Source organism: Mauremys reevesii, linkage group 9 (genome assembly GCF_016161935.1).
Source record: "Mauremys reevesii isolate NIE-2019 linkage group 9, ASM1616193v1, whole genome shotgun sequence".
Lineage (NCBI taxonomy): Eukaryota > Metazoa > Chordata > Testudines > Geoemydidae > Mauremys > Mauremys reevesii.
In genome coordinates this window covers 87,790,550-87,813,704 of record NC_052631.1, presented here as the reverse complement: position 1 = coordinate 87,813,704, position 23,155 = coordinate 87,790,550, and the positions used below count along the sequence as shown (strand labels likewise).

The following is a 23,155-nucleotide window of genomic DNA, read 5'->3' as shown; positions in this document are numbered from 1 at the left end:
GTCTGAGTTTGTCAACTGCTACATTGTGCGACTCAAGCCACAGGTTCTTAATTGAGAAGCATAGAACATACCTAGGAGACAAAGCCAGCGATTTCTGCAGGTGTGCAGAGGGGTAGCAGCTCTGAGGGGGTCATTTCAATTCCTGGGCTGCTGCTCTATCACTGCATTTTACAGCATACTTTTTTTACTGATATTGCAGACATGCTAAAAATGTATCCTTTCTACTCAAAGCCACTAACACTGCTTAGTTATTCTACATGAAACATGATCAATTACTACATAATGCTGTAGATAGGAAGACTAGGATATCGCAAACTTCAAAGAAGAATATTAAAGAGAATTTTGCAGAAGGAATGACAATTTTATGTTGCGGATTTTTCTCCTGCATCAGAAAGCTCGTTTTAGTTGCTACCATTCATCTCCCACTAAAGCAAACCATAAAAACAGTCTGGTTCCTGGCAATGGTTTTTCTTTATTTTATTTATTTAATTTAAAGAGAGACTTTCTTCGTTACTTGCCTTGAACCATCATGGATGTCATACTATCCTTGTGAAGGATTTATTTTCCAAGGGGGATGCACAAGGTTCCTTTGCCCAACAGCAGGTGTTTTCATCTTATTTTCTGAATTGGAGTGGCTTGGAAAGTGCATAGAGAGAATTATTTGCCATTATGGCCTCCATTTTTAGAACAAAACTTATGTGCAAATGTAGTAATTATGTGCACAAATTTAACACAAGAAAAGACTACATTTAGAAATTTGGAATCAAGTGGTGTTTCCGGTGAATAGTTCCCACATTTTCCTTTTCAGCCACCATTTAAAAAAGAAAAAAAAATCTCCTTGTAATTGGGTAGATTCTTGCTTGCCTGAACATTGTCTATTAACTAAGTTAGGTCCATAACTCGGTGAGAAAAGTGAAACACACACCTCCCCTTTGGTTATCTCATGCCAGCAAAAGAATTCTGTCAATAGGGCCTGAAGGACATCAGGTCAGTATCTGGGCCTGAAGATTCTGAGCAGCTGTCCCCTTCAGATATTTATTGAAATTCTAGTAATAGTAGCCTGCCTTAAAAGGGCAAGATTTATAGCCACAATTACCATATATTAGGATATGAGACACTGCAGTTTATGGTCTTTTCTCTGTAAAGGTTGATATTCTAGGATACATGAGGTATTGCAGTAAGTGGGTATAAACAGGATCTTTCTGTACATATATAGGAATATAGAGCTAGATGCACTTCAGCTCAAGTCATCTTCGAGTGATGGAACGAAAGGACAGCTCTGGACGTTATTGAACATACACTGGGTGTGGGTCTCAAAGTGAAGCTGATCTTTAGTAACTATAAGGATCTGTTGTGAAAAGGCAAGAATTTGGGATAAGTCTGAAAACCCTTTCTCACCACAAGATTTGAAAAAAGGTTGGGCTTCCACTCTGTGGTCCTCTGGCACTCTGTGTTGGCTTTTGGTTGCTCCAGTAGCACAAAGCCAGTGGATCCAGCCACAGAAGAATCCTCTGATAGCATAGAATCACCACAACAGCCCCTGCATGTGGAGTCACCAGGGGAAAGACAAGGCCAGATCTCTCTTATGTCTTGGTGTTCTCCAGAGGCCAGAACAATCCCTTGATGGGCATCGTAGGTAGCTTGAACATGTCAACGAGCAAGTCCTCGTGCTCCTGCTTCTCCTCCATCCCTGTTTACCCTACCTTCTCCCATCCCTGTTTTTTTGTTATGTTTTTCTTGCCACCGCCCTCATCCTGGTCTCTTCCTTGCTTTTGTCTCTTCCCTGCTTATCTTAATTGGCTATTCAGACACAGCACCTGCTCCCCAGGCATGCCTACTGATTTCACACCCTGGAGAAGACATACTTCTTTCTGAAGTACCAATTCAGTCCAGCAAGGGACAAGTGGCCTGAATGCAACAGAGGCAAGAAATGAGAGTGTGTGTAATGGAAAAAAATATAAGGTGGAAAAACACCGATCTGGGGGCACAGGAAGGAATGAATATAGAATCGGAAATTTTATGGCACCTAATTTTATTCCTTATTAATACAACGTTGCCAATTAAGTCATTGGGGATTTTTCATGAGTAAGGAGTTCAAGATTTGCTGGAAACGTGTATCTGTTCCATTTAGAATTATAAAAATATCATATGGCCCAACTAGGATACAAAAACATACAGAACTTTGGTGTTTGGGTTTTTCTTAGACTGTCAGGACCAACTTAAAAGTTTTGAATAATATTTGGAGCCAATCCAAAGTACCAGGAAAATTTGCTGCAATTAATTACTATTTTCCTCTGCAATTAAATGTATTGTCAGGCTGTAGGTGTAAGTTACATTATGAGGTTATAATAACAAAGTCATTTTGCAGGTTGCTCTGTGTGTGTTAACAGTTAATCAACAACGTTCTAATAATAAAAGGAAGTTTTGGGTATCTTAACATTAACTTTGCCTAACCTCAATATCAAGATTAAGAGAGTTCATTTAAAATGTTTATTTTGACCATTTTTAAATGCTTATCTACTATATTTATATAGTGGGGTCCTGCAGATGTCTGTCCTGGGTTGAGGACCAGTCAATATTTTCATTAACAACTTGGAGAATAGGGATGATACCAAGCTGGGAAGGGTTGCAAGCATTTTGGAGGACAGAATTAGAATTCAAAATGACCTTGACAAATTAGAGCATTGGTCTGAAATCAGCAAGGTGAAAATCAAGTGCAAAGTACCACAGTTAGAAAGCAAAAAATCAAATGCAAATTATAAATGGGAAATAACTGGGTAGGTAGTAGTACTACTAAAAAGAGCTGGGGGTTATAGTGGATCACAAATTGAATATGAGTCAACAATGCGATCCAGTTGCAGACAAAGGCTAATATTCCGGGGTGTGTTAAGAAGCATATCACGTGCAAGACCTGGAAAGTAATTGTCCTGCTCTACTTGGCATTGGTGAGGTCTCTGCTGGAGTGCTGTGTCCATTTCTGGCACCACACTTTAGAAAAGATGTGGACAAACTGGAGAGTCAATAGGAGCGCAACAAAAATGATAAAAGCTTTAGAAAACCTGACTCCAGAGGAAAGGTTAAAAAAAACCAAAAACTGGTCATGTTTAGTTTTGAGCAAGGAAGAGTACGGGAGGACCTGATAACAGTTTTCAAATATGTTAAGGGAGATTTAGGTTAGTTATCAGAAAGAACGTTCTAATGGTCAGGATAATTAGCTCTGGAATAGGCTTCCAAGGGAGATTGTGAAATCCGCATTATTGGAGGTTTTTGAGAATAGGTTAAACAACATCTGCCAGGGATGAGCATGGGCGGCTGGTGACCCGGCCGTTGGGGAAGGCTAGCCCACGGCCTCATTCCCTTGTGCCCAAGGCCCCCCAGCCCCTCCCCTTCTGACCCCCGTTCCCCCTCACTTTCTATCCCCCGCCCCGCAGGAGCCCAAAGCATCCCCACCGCAGTCCCCAGCCTCACCACTGGGTGGCCGGGCGGTACAGCTGCAGCATCCCCAGCCCCGGTGCTCCGGACAGCACTGCCACAGTGCCCCCAGCTCTGGTGCTCCGGGCAGCCAGCCCCAGAGCAACAGGTGGCGTGGCTGCAGTACCCCCAGCCGTGGTGCGCCAGACAGCACGGCCCAAACACCACCTGCCCTGAGTCCCTAGGGAGGCAGGCCGGCCAGCCAGGGCAGAGCGCTGGGAATCACAGGAGGGGGCCTAGCCTGGGGGTGGAGTGTGGGCACGGCCATGCTGGGCTGTTTCGGGAGTCACAGCCTACCCCTGCCTACAATACCTGCCGCCCATGCAGATGGAGGTAGGTTTATTTGGTCCTGCCTCAAGAGATTAGATGACTTCTTGAGGTCCCTTCCAGCCCTTCATTACTATGATTCTATGCTACCTCTCGTTGGAAGTGCAAGTACCCAAATACCACGAGAAAGGCTTTTCCATTCATTGCAGTATATTTCAAACGTAAATGGTGCTAGGAAGTGGTTGGAATCTTACAAGAAGGCCTCGACAGACATTTTGACATCCAGATTGATTTCTGGAACGGAGCCTTTTGGTTAATCTCAATTATTCTCCTATCCAACAGATCCAGGTGATGATTTTTTTCCTCTTCTCAAACACTTAGAATGGCCTCAGATTCATAATGGCTAATGCAGCAATGGGAGCACAAAACCGATAAACTGAGTACAAAATAAGCAAGGCCGTTGGGTTTCAGCCCCAGTATTTTGAATGCTCGGGGTAGTTCGAATTGTAGCATGCCTCATGGAAATTTGCTTGTTGCACTACAGCACTCAGAAACCTTAAAGGAAACAGTAAGAGTGGAAATTTGAAGACTGGAAGATTAAAAGCGTGGTGGATTGTTGAAAGCATACCTCAAAGTCTCAGTCTTTCCTTACAAATAAAGAAAGACATCTCCCATAGGTACATTAGATTTTTGTCATTGATGTAGTTACATTGAAAATCCATCCCAATCAAAAACTCAAGTATATTGCTTACATTTTGCTTCCTACACGGGTTATGACAGCATCGCTATAGATTTCCTTTAAAAGGTTTTTCTTCAAGGAAATACCCATTGTCTCATTGAAACTGCAAGATGCAATTGGCAGGTAGAGCCGTAAGCCCTAATGGGAAAACCACTTGAATTATCACAAGCCATTTCTCACTCTCATTGGTTCCAGCATGGCAGTCGACAGAGACTTGGTTAACAGAGTATTTAGGCTCCTGAGCCATGGGCAGGCACCTGATTTTGGTTTCTTCAACCCCTACTGTATCCGCTTACCATATGTGCAGGGCCTGACAATTTACTCACTTAGAAACTTGCAGCAATCTTTCATTATTTCCCTTGCTTAAAAAAAGCCTGTCTCCACCAGTCTTATACTTCATTCTTTAATCAGCACACACAAACAAAACTGTTATAGTCAGTGGCTGATTGCAAACCCTATTTAATCTCTCTCAGTGATAACAAAAATGAACTAACTCCAGCCTTGTGTCAGCCTGTCAGAGGAGCCTTGGCACAGTTCATCTTTGCATTCTGATAAGTTGGCACTGAAGGCTTCCTATGATGACTCTGAAATGAGTTTTTACAGACAGGTTCAAGAGCATTTTTACTCTCTGAAAAGCTGCTGAAAAGTCCATGGGCATGCATGCCATTTACAGACCACAGGCATAGCACAGTCTGTGTTTCCTTCTCACGCATGGTGACCCACCTCAGTGCTGTGTACCCAACAACAACAAGGAAGTTTAAGAACCCTGTAACAATGCAGTTACAAGTTAGAGTTCACATGGGACCCAACCTCACTGCCACAACCAGCATTAAAGTTTTGGATTGACCTCAGTTTTAATCTGACTGGGGAGACGTAGTCAGGTCCCATCTACACTAGTTATTATAACTATGTTGTAGTCAGGATCCCTGACTCACTTACAGTGGCAATGTAAATGCAGACTCTATGGAATGTTCGGCACCTGCAAAGACGATGTATCCTGTGTGTCATTTTGATGCAAAAGAAACTTCTCCCATTCTTGTTTCACTAGTAAACTAGTTACACGCTTAGTGAAAACACAGCTTGGACATTTCACCTTCACATGGCCACTGGAAAACCAAAGGGTATATATTGAGGGATGAGCGAGCCAGCTGACAACATGAAAACTGACTGAAGCCTTTGCCTATCCCTTAAAATGATTTTTTGTGCCTCTGAAAAACGTTTTCTCCCTATCTTTTTTCTTGCTGTTGCACTTTCTAGTTCTAGTTGAAATCAGAATCATATATGACAATATAACCTGAGAATAGCTGTTCTTGTGCTCTCATTCTGCCCTATTGGAAATATTTCAAGAATGCCTGTCCTGGTGTGATTGCTAGATATCAGCAATCTGTTGGGTAATCACTGAAACTTTGGGTGCTTATCTGAGTACAGCTTCTGAACTTTGAGATTCACCCATCCCAAGTCAATCCTGTTGCACATTTTTGTGGGCTGAATGTGATACACAGATGACTAGCAACAAACAAGGGAATACTGGAGAGCAGAAGAGAACGAAGTTTTTATTCTCTTGTCCGGGAAACTAAAACTCAACCTAATTGTTTCTTTGATTTATTTAAACACTTAAAACACTAAGAACTATTTTGCACTGTTTATCATCAACATCCTACTGAAGGATGCGAAAAGGACTTTTGGTTTCTGTATCATACGCACCCACCAGAACAGTGACTTATCCCAGGCAAGTCGGCCTGGGAAGTGCCTCCTTCCCTGAAATGGCAATGAACATCCCAGGGTCTCACTCCCTTGATGCTAACGAAAACTTTTTCACCTCCGAACAAACGTTGCTTCAAAGAAATTTCAAAATTAAGCAAGCTTTATGAAGCGTCAATAAACGTGATATTAACTGATGGCATACTAGAGAAATTGGCGGATTTCCCAGAGCATCTCTGAGGATTCACCTGAGTCTATTAGTAAATCTCTTTCAGTGTCAGAGAAGTACCTAGAATGCCAGTTTTACAGACTGTATCAACATCTAATCTAAAGAACCTAATACTCTATCAGACAAGCACAGCCTTCTTATTTTAAATTTCCCTTGTTAGTTTCATTAAGTTATTCCAAAAGGGTGATAGAAAGAAATGCAATATCAAATAGCTTAAAACAATTTAATGAGCCCCAAAAAACTCCTATAATTAATGCTATGGTTCCTTACTGAATATATATTTTTCAAAATAATTTAATATCACTACTCCATGCCAAAGAGTCTAAGCTAACTTTCTAAACAAGCCCATGCATGAGGAAAGAATCTTTATCATTTTACAACAAAAAATATTTAATCAGGATTTTTAAGCATCTATACCAGTGCAGATGATGAAATGTACAATAAAAAAAGAAAACCCTACTGCAAAATTGAGATCAAGACCCATAAATGTGTTTCAAATGTCTCTTTTGAGACAGCTGTGGTGAGCAAAGTGAATGTGTCACATTGTGTCATCACGTACACTGGGGTGAGATCGTACATTCTAGTAGAGAGTAGCATATTACACCAATTTGGCAAAGTGAAAATCTGTACACAAAGTGTAGGAAACAAACCTCCCCATTTGTTGGTTCATGTCTACTATAGGCTGCACCCAACCCTCTGCTTCCCTCCCCACCCCGAAAAAAGAACTTGAATGCACCCAAATTTGCAGAATGTGGAAATCTGGATCCAGAGCCAAAAGTGACATTTTAGGACCGTGTCTAGTAAAAGTGACCGATTTCTATATTTACTCTCATTGGGTGGAATTCATTTGCGGTAGGAAAGGGCTACAAAGGGGGATCTAAGCAAAAGAGCCGTGCAGGGGGTATTGTGCACCTGCTATTCAGCATGAAAAGTGCTTTTGTTTTGGCTTCATCACTGTGGATGCATGGGACTCACACCAACAGATCCAATAGCCTCAACACCCTGCAAAACTGAGGAGGTGGCTACTATTCCAGTTGATAGGCTATGGGGGGGAGGCGGCAGAATAGGTCAGGATGGGTGTGTTGATTTTTACCTCCTCATCCCCTCTGCCTCCACCTGCACAGAGCGCAATGCAGGTAGAATGTATTTCATATAGCATGTGCTTGTTTCATAAGTCAAAAGATTACTTCCCGAGCTGCCAATACTACAGACGCAGCTGGAGTCTGAGAAGTCGCACTCTGCTCTCCCTGCCTTAACAGTACATCATCACCGGGAACAAACTCTGCAATCTAGCTGACAGTTTTGTTATTAATATGATTTCCGTTATTACTTATACGGCACCTACAGACGTGCTAGGCATTGTTGTTGTTGCTGCGTGAGGCAGAATAGATTCAATCTCACACTGCCATAGCTGTATTTGGTTTACATTGCTCAGAGCACCAAAAAACATGTTTGTGTTCGTCAAGTAAGCAGATGTGACTCAAGGACACACAGGGAGCACCTGCTAAGGTGGTGTCATTCTTATATTGTTATTTATTGTTTCCCTCCCTGTACCACGAAGGTACAATACACAAAAGTAAAACCAGCCCCTTCTCGGAGCGCTGACAATCTAGAAGGTCCACACTTATTACAGCGCATGCTGAAAGGCCCATCTTCATGGAGGCAGGAATATATATTTTTAATACCATGCCAGAGGCACCTAGAATTCAAGGCAAACAATTCCCCCACCCCATCCTGTTGTTGTTATAAGTCTAAATAAATACAGCACAAGCCAGAATGCACTAGGAAATGCAGAGGTAGCAACGTTGACAGCATACTGTGGGATGGGCGAGGGGAGTGTAACATTTACATTAAGGTATCAATCTCAGTTTTTGGGAGCATCACAGAAGTAGTTGGGGGGAGTTAAAGGGACTTCTCTGACTACAGTCACACTAGGAGGATTCTTCTGATTAACAGGCAGAAAGATACACATACAGCTGTGTTTCTGTGGAGTTGCAGAGACACCCAATGGTAAGTAATATGTCAACACTTTAATATTGGTGGTAATTCAGCTTTTAATAATTGAACTTTGGTATCCATTGCAATGAAAATTCACACAAACACGCAAGGAGTTCAGTAACATGCAATTCCCTTGTCATTCTGCAAGAATTATGTTCACTTATCTAAAATGTTAAACCTAGGTGATTATTTTCTATCAATACACCCAAGACCATATTAAATTACAAGTATACTAGTGTCTGAAGGGCAGATCCTGCTACCCTTATTTATGCTGCATAGCACCTTATTCTGTGTGCAGTCTCAATCTCAGCAGGACTGCTGGCAAATAATACATTAGTCAATCAAGTGAAGTCATCAGAGCCCCAGCCTATGTGAACTACGCTTTGGCTGTTCTATACTAGTATTTTTTTCCTGTCACTAGAAAACAGCAGCCTGTCATTTCTGCAGATCCAAAGACCTGATTCTGTTATGCACAGACTGTTGAATCCACTTTGCCTATGAATCTGACAGGTGTTTTCCAGGCAGGCCTAGGTAAGTGTGCCACCCGTTCCAGATTTTTATGATTAGCCTTATACTTGCAAATGCCTAATGGCAATCTTTCAATGTGTGTAATTTATTTAAGAAAAACTTATCCATTAAATACTAGTAATTTTTAGATAGAAAACAGTGAAAGAAAGATATTTATCATGAAGAATTCTGCTTCACCTTTACTGCCTCTCTCCAAAGGTGTTTCTATTCTTCTCTTGATGTCTGCACCTAACTCCAATTGACACTGAAGCAAGCAAGATACACACAAACAGAACATATACCGAATGATTTGAGCACTTCAGAAGGACAATTTTCTTTCCTGGCTTTCTATTGCATACATTTGCTGCTTTACTGGTGACGACATACATTTGCTATACATCTTATGCATTATACTGAGCACAATGATTCTGCAAGGTTACCTCTGATGAATTACTTCACAGATGAAGTTTCTGAAGAAATACTTCAAAACAAAATATAAATATTCAGTGTGACAATCTTGGTCTCTTGTACCAAATTAATGCAATATTTAAAAAAAAAACAACCTACAACCCCTCTCCCTCCCATCTCTATCTTCTGTGTGCAAAAAAACAGTTACCAGTATTTCGTGGACCACTTTTGATGATTAGGACTGGAAGAAAAACTTGAGGCTGTAAGATTCTTTTAAAAAGGGAACCATGTACTCTAGTCCACCTTAGGATACGAGATCACACTGTCTTCATAAATGCACGCTAAATGATATTGACAAGCCTTTCTGCTTGTTCACCTCCAATACTTAGATGATAATTCTATTTGGGGTTTTTTGTTTTTTTAATTTCTGTACCAGGTAAGAGTCAAACTAAAGACTAATGGAAGTGACTGCCCAATTTTTACTGAGTTACGCCAGATTGTATTTTTCGCTTTTTGTTTTTCCTGCACAGAATGTAAGTGCACTGTATCTAGCACTCATTAGATACTGACCTAAATCCATCTCCCTTCATTTCATTGTAACATGGCATATTTTCTGATGGTTCTAATCAGCCTAGTGGAGCTGCACACCTCAATTCCATTAGCTAAAAAGTTAACACACCCACACTTACACCCTGAGCTATTGACTTTTTTTGTATCTTGTAACCGTCAGACACCAGGAAGAGAACGCAGTTGTGTTAATTATAAGAAAAGAGTATTATTTATCCCAATTCTCCCCCTTGTAGTCCTTGAAAAATGAGGCTGAATGAAACACAGCGCTAAAACATATTAAACTAGGAGCCCACTTAGCCTCCAATTTATTTTCTGGATCTCACCATTATATCATACCCTCAGGTGTCCAGTGTCTTTTGGGGCTCTGGACATGCTGAGACATAACGGGATGTCCAAAATGTCCTGGGATGTTATTTTATTTTATTTTTAATTCCCTCCACCTGGAGGACAGCCTCTATCAGAAAAACTGCTCTAAGGTCAATATTTGGGATTGTCTGGTTGCATACTCTTTCACTCTGTTTGGATTCAGTATTACGATTTCATTTAAGCAATAAAATGATCAGAAATAATCTCTAATTGCATCATGTATAAAATGTTATAAGAAGATAAAGAGATGCAGGTCCAGGGTAACACACTGCAGGCTAATGTTTATTATTTTCAAATATATATATATTGCAAATCCAGCCTGGATGCCACTGTTTTTTCCCCTACTGAAGCAGCATTAATTGGGCAAAATTCAGTTGTTAACTACTCTCTAGCTGCTAAACAACGTGGGGGGGGGGGAGGACAGATAAAAGAAAACATATGCCACATAGAAGACAAATAGAGTAAGAGCAATAGCCACCGCAAAATTTGCTATTAGTGCATTAGTTAACAGTCACTTTGTTAGAGCATTAATGGTCCATAGTGAGCTAACAAACCAGCAGTTAATTGCTAGTAATGACTGGTTTCTTGGGGATTATTGACTAAATAAATCTCAAAAGTTGTGCTGGTAAGTAACTTGCTATTTCTTTCAAGTTGGCAACATAACATTGTAGCTGACTAATGCTGGGCTAACTCTGAACTTGATTCTACACACAAAGCAAAATATCAGTGTCCATTGGTCATCAAGTTTCCATCTTGAAAAATTATTATTTAACATCTGGAAGGTTAAAGAAAAGCCAGACCAATATTCTTTGTCTTCTAGCCACTTTAGGAGGAACATACCTCTGAACATGGACATATCTGTTGCTCTCCCTCCACGCCCCCAAAAAACGGGGGGACAGTCTTTTCCTCCCACCACACAGCATTGGATTGTTATGGAATCATCATTCATCCATGTGCAGAATAATGCGCTATTAGGGTGTGCATTTATTGTTTTGATTTCAAAAACAAAGATCTTATGAAAATCTATCTAAAGCGAGATCAAGAGATAATGGCCTCTTGGGAGACCCATAAAAATTCCTATTTATCCCAAAGCTTTGTAGCTCATACTTTGTGTTGTTATAACCTTTATGCTATGGTTAAACATATATTGTATCTTCTGGTCAGTTTTATCTCAGGAGAGAGTCGAAGGGAAGGAAGAAATACTATTTGCTTGTACATTTATAGCTGAACCTTACATATGCACATTGCAGCAAATATGATCTGCGAAATGGATCTAACCCTCACTCACCTTAGCAGCAGCTGAGCTACCAGGCTCAATGCCACAGGACAGGATAGTGCAGAGCTCTGGTACAAAGCCCTGTGAGGGAGTGACCAAAATTGATAACTGCATAACAACTGCGTGGTGGACCAAGAGACATGAGTGAGTTAGTCGTTTCAGCTGTATTCAGATTGTTGCCCATGTAAGAAAACCCCCTTACAAAAAAGGTGCTAAAAGTGACAGAGGGGAGGGATAGCTCAGTGGATTGAGCATTGGCCTGCTAAACCCAGGGTTGTGAGTTCAATCCTTGAGGGCGCCACTTAGGGATCTGGGGCAAAATCAGTACTTGGTCCTGCTAATGAAGGCAGGGGGCTGGACTCGACTCGACTCAATGACCTTTCAAGGTCCCTTCCAGTTCTAGGCAAGAGGTATATTTCCAATTATTTATTTATTAAATCAAAGATGAAAATTCAGAGACTGAACCGGCCACGAAGATTGAACTGCTCTTAAAGGCCTTTCTCCTGTATAGAGATCTGCTAGCATGTACCCCTGCAGTCATGAAGAGTCTCATTAAAGGCAATGGGATGCACATAGGTCCACGCACTCACAGAGCCCAATGCGCATTCAAACCTTACTCTCTAAAGATGGTCTCTTGCAGCTCAGTGTTGAAACATTGTGGGAGGACAATATGAAGAAGCTTGCATGTCTGAAACCTGCTGTATAAATGAATAAAGAATTTGAGCCTCCAAGGATTATAATGTTCACCCAGCACCTTTCAGTAGCACACACTACTATCAATGTAAAAATCAACACACACACACACACAGTTTTAAAGTCACATTCATAAGTTACAAACAGAAAAAAAAAAAGTTGCACAGATTTCGTACTACCAAGAATGGGGGAAAGGTTTAAACACTGGAATACAATCGTTAAAAGAGCAATAAAATGAAATAGGAAATATTTCTACACGTTGTCATCCTGCAAAGTCTAAAGAGGGTAACAGAAGATGAAATCCACATGAATAGTTGACTTAAAGGTTTATCATTTCTCTATTAATTAAAACAAGGTGCTTCAGTCTTTGTAATGTCTAATGTGCATTGCATGTTAACAAGATTTTGAAATATGTAAATGTCACCATTCATCTAAGGATCTAAACATTTCACAAACATTAAACATCACAAGCACTGCAAAAATAGGCAGAAACTCATTTTACAGATAGGTAAACTGAGGCACAGAAAAGTTAAATGACACACCAAGTCAGCAGCAGAGTTGAAAAGAAAACTAGCATCCTGATACCTGATTCTCTAAACACACCCTCCTTTTAGAGATGGCAAATGTGCCATATCAGTGACTCTTTGTAACTCAGATGGTTAGACAAAAACAAAATTATATAAACCAAGTTAATTTTCTGACTCCATTAACTTTTCTGGGGTCATGTTAGGGATGAATGTCTCCTTAGGGAAATCTTAGAATCTTTACAGGAACAAGCGTGCACACCTTGCAGATAAGAAACAAAATTTAAATTTGCTTAAAATTTTACACCAAATTTGTATTTATGACGTTTCCATGTCATCATGTTTCTTGCTATTTTTCTCAATGCCCTTAAATTAATAACTCCATTGAGCATGACATCCCATAAATATTTACCTCTACAAAAACAGGAGACATGTTCTTACTTTCTTTATCATGTTCTTCTAGCAGCAACACATACCAAAGGAGTCAGAACTTCAGTGGTCAATTTTCTGTCTCAGGTTTCCTTCCAATTGTGTATCATAACAGGCTGGTTGAAAACCGAGTACCTCTAAACAACGGAGAAATCTCCAAGAAGCTGGACTTCTCTATGTCCCACAAATGACAGTTCAGTAAAAAATAAGGCACGGAGGATAAAACTCCTCTCATGTGGTATCAGGGCTCTTAAACTGAGACTGTTCAGAGAGCTCATTGGACCTAATTGACTTCACTTGGGCTGAATAATATGCAAATATCTGTAAATTCCACAGCATTGATTTACTATCAGGCATAATTATAAATTCTGAACATTGTGTTTTCCCCTGGGACATTTAACATGCCAAAGACTAAAAAAAGAGATAATAATACAAAGTACACTCATTTTCTTTCAATAGAATTTTTCCCCACCGCAGATAAAACACAATGCATCTTTATGAAAGTATTTATGCTGATGGTATTTTTCTAGATATTAAATAAAGCAATCAGAAGAAGCAAAAGGTCGTGCGGATGCCATCAGAAGCCTAGGCACAGAATTATGCCTAATATTAACTCGTGCTGAACATCTCTGAAATTAGTGGGCCTAAGCACTGAATGTTTTGAAGAACACAGATTTTCTAATTCTGTTATAGGAAGGTAAAGCGGAGACCTGGTATTCTTGCTCACACTTTTTTTGCCTTCAAAAGAGATTTTTGCTTTATCCTAACAGAATTCACCAGCCACAAGAGTCTGATATTACAGACAAAGCCATGATAATACTTGTAAAAGTTTGCCTAAGACCCAACCGCTACTTAAAAAAAGACCGTAACTTAAATTTAGCGTTAAACAACAAAACTTTAAAAGGATCAACTCTTTTGGTAAACATCATGATAGCTCTTGTGGACTAACTTAGGCTCTGAGAAAATTTAATAGCCATGATTTTTTTAAAAAGCATATCCTACTGTCAAATTCATGTTTTTTAATAAGAAACTTAAGTCACATGACCATTGCAACAAGGAAAGGTTATGTGAATGTCAAGTAAAGGTTAATTCATTTGATTCAACAAAAACATAAAATGTCAGGTAGAAAGTTGTGAACAGAAGGATCTCAAATCAGGTTAGTAGGGCTTTTTTTTTTTTTTTTTTTTACATTGGTGAGAGTAAATGCAGAAAAAAAGAGCATCCCCAAAACTCAGTGTTCCATCCCATTCCACACCCTCTTCCCAAACCTTGCAGAGGTCTTCCTGTATTCTAACAGCCTTTCAGCAAGTAATTCTGGAAAGTATGTATTGCCAGCAGTTCAATTCAAGGCTCCCAATTATTTTTATTGTTCATTATTTAGTGGCAGAGTATCAATCTACAACAGAAGACATGTCTGCAACAGAAAAGTTTATAAAAACTCTTGATGAAATATGCATGAGTGACTATGAAAATGTAATAGTACATTAAATGTCGGAATAACTCTGAATACACTAAAGCCTATTTGCTTACTTTAGAGCACACAATGAATTTATGGTAATAAGTTTGGGACAGTAGTACATCAGTGTTGCTAAATATGCAGAGCAGCTGTTTCTGTTATTATAAAATGGCTAATTTTTACTCATTTGTGACATGGGTTCATATATGGGTAACAGCTGCAGTTTCGACCAGCTGCATCCTGATGCTAAATGCACACGTCTAAGCAGTTAGATGGAAGTCTAGATTGCCTTACTTTACAGCACTAAGTATTAGTGCCTTTCCAAGAAATACCCTGAAGGTCATTGACAATTAAGGCTCCCCACGGTCCCTTTCACTCAGGGAATGGTGGCTAACAGACACAAGGTCTCCAGAAGTCAGCCACAGTATTGTAACATAGCAAGTACTGTAGTAACTGAGCTGCATGAATTAAAGAGGATGCTGAAAGGGCTTCCTACCTGGTACAAGTTGCTACTTCCCCTCACAGCCTGGAACCCTAGATGCTGGCTCTTCTCCTTAATTGCTGAGATAACACGGATTTCTCTAGTAAGAAGTGGAAAAAAATAAGAAAAGGTTCTATTGGTTGCTGCCTTCTCCTTAAAAAGGTTACTTCAAATGCCTCTCTCTCTCTCTCTCACTCTATTTATTTTCTCTCCCTCCCAGAAGAGCAGTTTAGAGGGAGAGTAACGGAGTGTTTATCCTGGCTCTGAGGATGCACGCTTGTGCGATAACTGCTTGCTCCCTGCAGTATAGCTGGCATGATGTGATGTGCATACTAAAGCAGTTTGCATTAGGCAAGGCTTAGCAGAGCCAGCTTCCCAGTCTCCACCTTCTATATCACAGAGCACGCTTGCTTTTTAGAAAACAGTGGGGCTGTAATGACACAAGAAGATAGAGCCCTGGTTTAAATATAACTGCATTTTCTTTGGGGATAGTGTTTAAGCACAGGGCTATATTTAATCCGAACTGCCCTGTGCAAACATAAAAGGAACTAGTTTATAATTATAAATAAAAATACAATACAGTCACATGAATGTGTGAAGACTCCACATTATCTGCTATTGTATGACAGATCACACTAAAAGGAAAAAAAACTAATGAGACATCCCCAGTGAGGAAACATTTTATGTGCTTCTATCTATCAAGCAGCAAAGGAGTAAGTAAATAAAACCCCAAGAACACGGAGACTTAAGTGTCCATAGACTAAAAAGATAAATGCATAATTTTTATATACTTTAATGACGACTGAACAATGGCTAAACTATAAACAAGAGTTAGCTCCAAAGTACTACATTGGTCATAAATCTGACTAAATATTAGAAAGGGGCTCAAGCTGTAAAAGTCAAATTTGGATTTTGAACACGAATCCGGGGTGTTGGCTCAGGCGTGTCTATCAATATCAGTTACCCCCATCCGTATGCACCCCCTCTCATACACACGCGTAAAAATAAAGCTTTAAGATCATACATGAGCATATCAAAAATTCCATTGCTTGCAGGTCATGTAGAGTATATGTAAATCACAAGCTGCTTGTGTTCTTTTTCATAAGAGATTCATTTCTTAGTTAGCCGAATTATTCCATCATTCGCTCATTTCTTGGCCACATTACCATGCTCGGACTGGACCATAACATTCTGGCCCTATTGTTGCCATCCTTAACCGAGTCTCCTATAGCCTGCTGAATGGTCATTTGGGTATGTGATGATTACTACCTAGCAAACAATTACCTTCATTACTCTAGGCTTGTCTTCACTACCGGGGTAAGTTGACCTAAGTTACGCTGCTCCAGCTACATGAATAACGTAGCTGGAGTCGATATAGCTTAGGTCGACTTACTTCCATGTCCTCACTGCGCTGCGTCGATGGGAGATGCTCTCCGGTCGACTTACTTTGCTCTTCTCCGGGAGTGGGAGTACCAGCGTCCACTGGAGAGCACTCTGCCATCGATTTAGCGGCTCTTCACCAAACCCACTAAATCGAGTGCTGCTGCATCGATTGCAGCAGCGTGCAGTAGTGAAGACAAGCCCTCAGTGTCCACAAAATTCAGAAAACACACGGTGCTTCCTTCTGGTGTTTTTATCTTGGTTTTACGCCCCTCCACCATGGGAGGTTTATCAGTCTTCCTGTGAAGTGGTATTTATAGCATACCCACCTTTTTAGTACTGCCAGTAGATGTGCAGGCTTTGGACACCTTGAATGAATCAGTTCAACCATATACTGTACCCTAACAACTTTCAATTCCACCTTTCATTTTTTAAGTATTCAGCAATATTCAGAGAGGCACCTTGTTTCTTGAGTTAATAAAGGCAACACAGCTTACACCAAATATTGCCCTTTCTATTCTGGCAGATCTGTAGAGTTGTGGGCAGAGTTTCCATATCATCTCTATGGGCAAATATGTTCAATATTTAATTCATACCTAAATACATGTATTAGCATTTCGTTTTCTCCCAGTAGAGTAAATGCCTACCCCTTTTAAAGGAAGGACGGTCTAGTGCAGGGGTTCTCAACCTTTTTCTTTCTGAGGCCCCCCATCATGCTATAAAACCTCCACGGCCCACCTGTGTCACAACAACTGGTTTTCTGCATATAAAAGCCAGGGCTGGCGTTAGGGGATAGCAAACAGGGCAATTGCTTGGGGCCCGATGCCACAGGGAGCCCCAGGAAGCTAAGCTGCTCAGGCTTCGGCTTCAGCCGCAGGTGGTGGGGCTCAGGCCTTTGGGCTTCAGCCCCATGCAGTGGGGCTTTGGCTTTCTGCCCTGGGCCCCAGTGAGTCTGATGCTGGCTCTGCTTGGCAGACCCCCTGAAACCTGCTCATGGCCCCCCAGGGGGCCCCAAACTCCTGGTTGCGAACCACTGGGCTAGTGGATTGGGCACTTGTCTTTGACTCAGAAAACCCGGGTTAAATTCCTGGCTCAGCAACAGACCTAATTGTGCAATTTGTTTAGTTTATTGAGCACTGTAGTTCCCCAGGTGCAAAATGGAGATAAGCACTTCCCCACTTGCACAGCTGTGATTGTGAGGTGCTCAGGTGAAGGTCATATGAGAACCTTGATAAATATAAAAGATTCCTAATATACCAGGTAAACCAAAAATAATCATGATTAATTATGGGAAGAATAAACATTATTTGACTGAAATTGCAGGATCCAAACATGCAATACATTTACAATCAAGAAACACAAGCTATATTACCCCACTTCCTACCTAAATGTTTCTTACAAACACACACACCACATACCTCAACAGCCACACAAATTTCATCATGCTTTGGAACTTTAGATTTCTTAGAAGAACAGGCCCCAAAACAAAACTGTGGATCTGAACATCCCTATTTTTTGAAGCTTTAGAATCCAAAACTGGGTCTGGATCTACATTTCATGACTGGTGCTTACTAAATTTTTAGAATGGTCTGAGCCAAATCCCAGATCTAAACACCCCTAAACGTTGTGAGGTTCAACATCCAGACCTGGATGAGAATATGCAGCGCCGGTCCATTTCTACCTTCATTGGTTCAGTATCTGCATCCGACGAACTGGGTATTCACCCACGAAAGCTCATGCTCCAAAACGTCTGTTAGTCTATAAGGTGCCACAAAATCCACACTAACATGGCTACCCCTCTGATACTTGACTTCATGGGTTCAGATTCTGTTACCCATGTTGAGTAGCACCCTACTCTATGAGTAGTCCCATTGAGATCTGTGGGATTATTTGTGAATTAAGGTATTACTCAACATGAGTAAGGGTTACAGAATCTGACCCATGGCATATCTGATGCTTCTTTCCCAGGGATGGGTGATAAGGAAGATAAACAGATCCTCATACACAGTCTGATCCAAAACCTACTGAAATCAGTGGAAAGACTAGCACTGATTTCAGTGCGCTTTGGATCTGGTCCATAGTACACTAAAGCTGTAGCACTATGCCAATTACTGTTATTTAAATATTGCCTTGTAAATTGACTCAAATTAGACAAAAAACTGAGAGAACAATAATCTTTTCTTACTATCCCTTGCAAATATCACTGGCATGTCAATTGGTTTTTTTCATTACCATTACCTTTTTCACTTTCCTTTTAATAAAAACATATTTCCAGGGACAAGCAGGTGGCAAAGTACTGTGCTCTCCTGGAACATTTAGTATAAACTATTTCCATTCTGTTGTGCTCTCACCCAGTTAAAATGTATAATCATTTTCATGGTATTTCATTATCTGTCACAGTTAAAATATCTGCATTTATGGATCAAAGGAATCCATCCATTGCCTTATCTTCTTAACATTCTCCAGGAATGATAAAAATGCACTTGCTAGTCCCTTGTCCTGATTGTGCATTTGGATCTCTAATCTAGCTGCTGTAACAGATGTATGAACCCATTTCCCTATTGGTCATACCTCTCAGGATAGCATAAGTTATTCTTTCCAAAGTCTATTGTTAGTTATGTAAGTTTCACGTATAATTTACCTAGAGAGTAGGTACCCCTAACTAACACAAAATTTACGACAAGTTTTAGACAACAGAAATTATTTTTTGTTTAAAACAGTACCATTTTTTTAGAAATAGTGACATTTAGCATCTTGAAACATCTCATTTTCATAATCAGTTTTTATACTACATGTAAGAAATTTAGACTCCAGGTACAAAAATCATCATTTCATGAACAGTCATGCAAGGCAAAATCTGAGGGCTGTGAAATTTCCAGCAACAAAATAATGAGCATAGCTATACTCTTTATATCCCTACGTTGGTCATTGAGAGCCTGAAAGTGGCATTGCAATTGTGCAGCAATTAGTTATATAATAGAGCAGTCTCCTCCGTCTGGAAGCCATATCATTGAAAATGTGAGGACTGAGCATGCTTAGGAGAAGGTATGAAGACAAGCATATAAAAAAAATAATGAATGTTTGAGTTCCTGGGCACGTTCTGTCTGCACAAAGAGCCTGTAGCTGCTTTGTCAAATGAGCAATACACATATTTCGGGTCCAGAATGCCTCAGAGGAACCAGAATGATGCAGATTATACCTTGATTTTAGTAAGGCTTTGACATGTCCCATTTGACATACTCATAAACAAACTAGGGAAATGTGGTCTAGATGACATTCCTATAAGGTCAGTGCACAACTGGTTGAAAGACCATATTCAAAGATCAGTTATCAAACTTTTGCTGTCACACTGGGAAGACCTATGTAGGGGGGTCCCGCAGTGGGCAGTCCAGGCTCAATATTTTCATTAATTATTGGATAACAGAGTGGAGAGTATCCTTATAAAATCAGATGACTCCCAGGTGGGAGGTGTTGCAAGCACTTTGGGGGACAGGATTAAAATTCAAAACAACCTTGACAAATTGGAGAATTGGTCTGAATTCAGCAAGATGAAATTCAATAAAGACAAATGCAGCTAGGAAAAGTCAAATGCATAACTAAAAATGGGGAATAACTGTGTAGGCAGTAGTACTGCAGAAAGGGATTTGGGGATTATAGTGGGTCATAAATTGAATGAGAGTCAACAGTGTGATGCAGTTGCAAAACAGCTAATATTCTGGGGTGTGTTAACAGAAGTATTATATGTAAGACACAGAAACTAATTGTCCCCCTCTACTTGGCACTGATGAGGACTCAGCTGGAATACTGTGTCCAGTTTTGAGCGTCACACTTTAGGAAAGATGTGGACAAATTTGAGAGAGTCCAGAGGAGAGCAACAAAAATGATAAAAGGTTTAGACAATCTGACCTCTGAAGAAAGGTTAAAAAATAGACATGTTTAGTTCTGAGAAACCAAGACTGAAAGGGGACCTGGTAACAGTTTTCAAATATGTTAAGGGCTGTTATAAAGAGGATGGAGATCAATTGTTCTCCATGTCCACTGGAGGTAGGACAAGAAGCAATGGGCTTAATCGGAAGCAAGGGAGCTTTAGGTTAGATATTAGGTGGAAAAAAAAACTCTCTAGCTATACAGGGAGTTTAGCTCCTGGAATAGGCTTTCCAGGGAGGTTGTGGAATCCCCGTCATTGGAGATTTTTAAAAAGAGGTTAGAGAAACACCTGTCAGGGAAGGGGTAGGTTTCCTCGGTCCTGCCTCAATATAGGGGGCTGGACTTCTTTAAACTACAGATCAATCCTAAAAGGGATTTTAAGTAGAGATGGACCAAGAGTCAAAAAGTGATAGTGATTTTCTGAAAAAAGTGTTATTAAGCTAATTTTCCGAAAGCAGTGGATCAAGAGTTAAGCATGGAGGCAGCTGTTGACACTTGCCACACTCAGGTTATTCTTTATATCTGGCAGTATGATTTAGATATAGTTTGCTCTTGTGGTCATGAAACAGCGAAATCCCGCAGTGACCTTTTAAGTCAAAAGTATTTCTATTTTTCTGTAAATACCGTGTCATAAGGAATCAAGACTGATTTTATATCTAGGCATCTATACATTAACTCCTGCATTCACTGGAAAGTCCTGGGTGGAATTTCGGTGTCATTTTATAGATTTTTTTAAAAACGGTTTCAAACTTACAATTTTTTAAATTGAAATGAAAACAGAACATGTGGCTGTACTATTACACTATTTTTAGTTTTCTAAACTATTTGGTTAGCAATATTGTATTCTCACAACGTGAGACATTAAGGAGAGAAATGATAGAGAAAGACATTAAAAATGTATCATTTGATCTTGCTTTCTCTTTTTTTGCCATATGTCATTTGTGTTTTTTAGCAAGGACTGTCTTATTAGATACTGGATGGCAATTCTAATACGTGTTACCAATTAGTCTTGATATGTATTTTCCTTAGGGGCTTCTCTTCACAGTATATTTCTAAAAATTGTTTCTAGATGATTTGGAGATTGTCATCTTGAGTATTAATTATATAATATATTAGAAACTGGTGAAGTCTAACTGCAGCACTTGGCTTAATGAAAAGATATCATTTTTCAATTTTTTTCTGACGCATTTAAGATCAATCACATGTAAACTTTCAAGATACCTATTGATAATTCTTCACAATAGTTTTATGTCCAGAAGAGTTTTTTGTAAAATTATTTCAGTATCTACATTTCTCCATCAATTAGGGAAAGCTTGAAAACAACTTGTTATGCGTCAAATTGTCACCAGTGGTTACCAAAAAGAAAGCACTAGAAAAAAAAGAAAAGAAATGAAACAGCCTGTAGCTGATATTAATATAACCTGTTATTCTTCCTATCCCGTGACAGATGTGAGTTCTGAGTGAAATAGAAGTAACATTTGGCTGCCAAAAAAATCTTTAGACAGCTCTGCCAACAGACATTACACATTAAGACTGACAATGTCTGATGTTCATTGTGCAAACATTCTCCTTGTGCTTCAAGTCGGAGCCAAAAGATATTTTATGGTTTCCATAAAGTTTAGTGGCAACAGCAAAGGATTTTTTTTTTAAATGGACCAACAGAGGAAAGCCCTCCCATTCCTGAGAAGACTGTAAGGAAACAGCTGGGAGCCACCCAATCACAAACAATAGATATTGAAATAATATATAAAATATATGTAGGAAGGTCACACTTTTCATGAAGGACACAAAGCATTCTCCAATGAAACTTTCAAAATATTAATGGGTGCAACACACAGGACTTTTGCTTGTATTTTCAAAGCTGACTAGCAGATTTAGATGCTCAATTCCCAATAAAATTAACGTAGGCAGCTTTGAAAATCTCAGCCTAAAAGTTGAGGTTCACTTCAAATAAATAGTTTAGACACTAATCTAAACTACCTGAATCTCCAAAACTTGCCAAGTGAACAAGAACAAGTGAAAGATTTCTGATGCTTCTGCCTTAGGTCCTGGCTACAAATTGTGAGCTAGCATTTTTTGGGGGAGCGGGAGGGGGCGGGAAGGAAGGGGGGACAGCACTGTAGTTTGTGTCTTGAAAGAACCAAGGCACAAAAGGGCATATGCAAAAATGAAAATCAAATCATCCAAAAAGAACCTCATCAAAGTTTGGATTCAAGTTTTATTTCTAAAATAAATTGACATTTTATTGATGACAACCTTATTGTTATCGCAAACAGAAACTTTAATCTTTTACCTACTGAAACGTGGCATACATGTTTCAACTAGCCTGTGATAGCACTTTCAGCATGTTTTCTTGCCATTGATGCTAGGTGTCATGCATAGCTGGACGTTTTAAAAAGAGCTCAATGCCTCAGAAGCCACTGCATTTTTAGGCGCCTGCAGTAAAGTCAGACCATTGAATTGACAATATCTCAGTTAGTTTGATGGTGGGAGACTGAAATCATTATAGACGCTGTGATTTCCCTGAGTAATTAAAGAGAAAAAGCTTGGTGTAGAACTGTGAGGACAAAACTGAAAACAGAACGGTGATAAAAAGTTCGACTCATTCTTTACTCACTGCAAAGTACAAATGAGTCAAAGCAAATGATCAGCACTTCAGCCCACTCAGACAAGTCTAGAACTTCACTTCCACTCCAAACCAAAGATCAGGACTTCCAGTTCTCTTCAAAAAAA

The 23,155-nt window shown here is 39.8% G+C and overlaps 1 long non-coding RNA gene across 1 annotated transcript; it reads right to left on the bottom strand.

Annotated features, from left to right (window-relative positions):
- Positions 1-14,460: 14,460 nt before the first annotated feature.
- On the bottom strand, positions 14,461-23,138 carry LOC120372713. The gene is made up of 3 exons (XR_005585139.1): positions 23,040-23,138; positions 15,131-15,215; positions 14,461-14,592 (listed from the first exon to the last, which is right to left on the bottom strand). It is a non-coding gene; the product is annotated as an uncharacterized LOC120372713 (long non-coding RNA).
- Between the last annotated feature and the right edge of the window lie 17 nt (positions 23,139-23,155).